The sequence below is a fragment of the Apis dorsata genome, unplaced genomic scaffold, assembly GCF_000469605.1.
Source record: "Apis dorsata unplaced genomic scaffold, Apis dorsata 1.3 scaffold_118, whole genome shotgun sequence".
Taxonomy (NCBI): domain Eukaryota; kingdom Metazoa; phylum Arthropoda; class Insecta; order Hymenoptera; family Apidae; genus Apis; species Apis dorsata.
In genome coordinates this window covers 426,509-429,184 of record NW_006263412.1, presented here as the reverse complement: position 1 = coordinate 429,184, position 2,676 = coordinate 426,509, and positions in this window count along the sequence as shown.

Genomic DNA, 2,676 nt, shown 5'->3' with positions numbered 1-2,676 from the left:
CTGGAACGACGAGCGCCTTCAACCGCTACCGGCTCGTACATTGCGCCACGGACAATACGGACGGTCCGGTTTGGATTCCGCCACAAGTTTTCGCAGTCGAGGTTAATAATTCTCGTTGCAAAGGGGGCGAAAAAGAAAGATAAAAGGGGGGGGAGGACAAGAAATAATATTTCGCGACGTTCAAAGGGCCGTATTTCCGCTCCTCCTCCCCTCGTTCGCGAAACGTCGAACGAACGACATCGCGAGCGAGGTGAACACGAAAATCCGCTTAAAAGTGACAGAATTCGGAATGAACGAAAAGCCGACTCTCTCTCCTCGGTATAGTTTCCTCTATTCGTTGTCGCGAATTGCTACGACGCGTGGGTTCGTTCAAATACACGCGTGTGCACGCTGGCTGGCCACTGTAATACGCCGCGCGTAATCCTCTTAGGGTAATTGTCAGAAAGACCGATCCGTTTCTCCGTTTCCCCCGACCTTTCTCTCCCGGACCTTTGGCCGAGCAAACCGAGGAAAAGTTTGTCCAACTTCATCGGCGGAAATCGCGTCATTTCGACTTCTTCGTGCGCACGCCGACTAATCCACTTTGGCGTTTGGCGAGCAGTAATTCGCTCCTCTTTCCTTCTTTGTAACGCGCCTCGAGAAACCTCGAAACCAAATCGTGTAGGGAAAAAAAGAAAAAGAGAGGAACGAATTTGACAAGATTGCGGAAAACGAGTGTCTCGCAATTTTCTCTCTCTCGTATATATACGCATAAATTGATGCATTTTCCCCGAGAGTTTCCTAATCGCGTCGGAAGACACGGTCGCTGCGGTTTCTGGTTGTAATAACAGCCACGAGGCACGTCCGGTAGCGAACAAGCTCTTCAACGTTTTCTCATAAAGCGTCGGTTGGATTGCCCGTAAGACCGGAGCCAGCCGATAGAAGAAGCAGGAAACGACGGTTAAACGACGACGGGACGTAAAAGAAAGGAGGGAGGGGGAAGAAGAAAGAATATCGGCAATCTACAGAGAGAGAGAGAGCCAAAGAGAGGGAGAGAGAGAGAGAGAGAAGCGATGGGATAGCGAAAGGATGAAACAGAGTGGGGAAGGAAGGAGGAGAAAAGAAGGTAAGTAGATAGGTAGTTGTTCGGAGAGAGCGTGGTGAGCGGGTGTAACCTTCGGCACGCGATCCTCTCCGTACGTGGTTTACCGGCGTGCCGTGCACCAACTTTTCCCGGCCTTGCGTTAGCCTGGCCTGCATACCAAGCCCTTCGTTGCTGATACGAGCCGTCACAATGTATGCGCGAATCTACGCAATCGAACTAAAACCCACCAGCTTCGAAATTCAATCATTTTATTTCGATGCAAATCGATTTTCCAACCTCTCTCTCTCTCTCTCTTTTTAATACCGTTAACCGCAGAGAGACGCAATAAGCGTTCTCGGCACTCGATCACGTATCCCGATTACCTTTCATTCCGTTTTACGCGGCGGAAATACGCGGGAAGAGAGGTAAGGGTTTCGAGCGGTTCGAGTAAATCCGAACGAGAATCGGTGGAACAACGCACGCGTTGAACGCGCGTTCCTGCCAAATTCGTCGATACTAACCTACTTCTCGCGGAACTTGTTAATTGGGTTTAGCTAACCACAAGTGGACGCGGGAGTTCTCCTCGACGCCATTTGCCTGCTGATAGTTGATCGCGCGGGGAACCCGAGTCGCGCTCGAAGCGTGGCAATTTTGAGAAGGAAAGAAGTTCGGCGCGTACATCGTACATTTTTAAAAAACGATCGACGATCCACCCTCCTTCCCTCCTCGCGTCGTTATTGGCCACCGTTTGCGGACGAAGGGAATCGAGGGAAGAGCGATCGACCGCGCGCGATTTGCCATCGATGTCGAAGCGGCGCATTTCTAATAGAAAATCTCATAAAACGCGCATCGGAGATGAATTATTATACATATGTGATTCGGGCGAACGACTCGCGTGAGTAACGGCCGTATAAATCGTAGGTGAGCGCGTGCGACACATCCGGAAAACAATAAAATCTATATTTTAATCTGCGCCTGAGCGTCCTCGCGAGCCGTCCCCCATCAGGAGAATCCCTCCGCGAGATTGGTTCGCGAGGGAAGAGAAGCGAGAGGCTGGATTCGGGCCGATCGTTTATCACGGGACGGGTACGCCGCGCCATGTGGGATAAAACGCGTAAAAGCTACTCTTTCTCCTCTCCTCCTCCTCCTCCTCCTCCTCCCCCTCTTTGCCCCTTTCCTTCGATGGCCGCTACCCACTCGGTCCTCTCCAAGATCGATTAAGAAATTATTCGGGTTAGCGTTCGTTTCGCGCGTAATGAATCGTATCGATCGGCGAAAGATCGCACGGAACAATTGGAAAAAAGATCCGGAGGAGATCTTTCTCTCCGCTCGCCCTCATTATCCAACCGTCACGTTTTCCCAATTAAACCGGAGAGTTTTACGTTCTTCTTACGTTCGTAAGAAGAGACGACGCAACTCTCGAGTGGCTACGAAAGATTTTCTTCTTCGACGAGAGAGAGTTAAAGGGAGTTCGATTGTTACGGTACTCGAGCAAGGGTACGGTCCCCCCTTCCCTCCCCAATTTCCTTAGGGATTCGTTCGACGATTCTCCGTCTTTAATAAAGTTGATCGCGTAGTTGGTACGCGCGCGCTTCGTAGGAAAATATCATCGA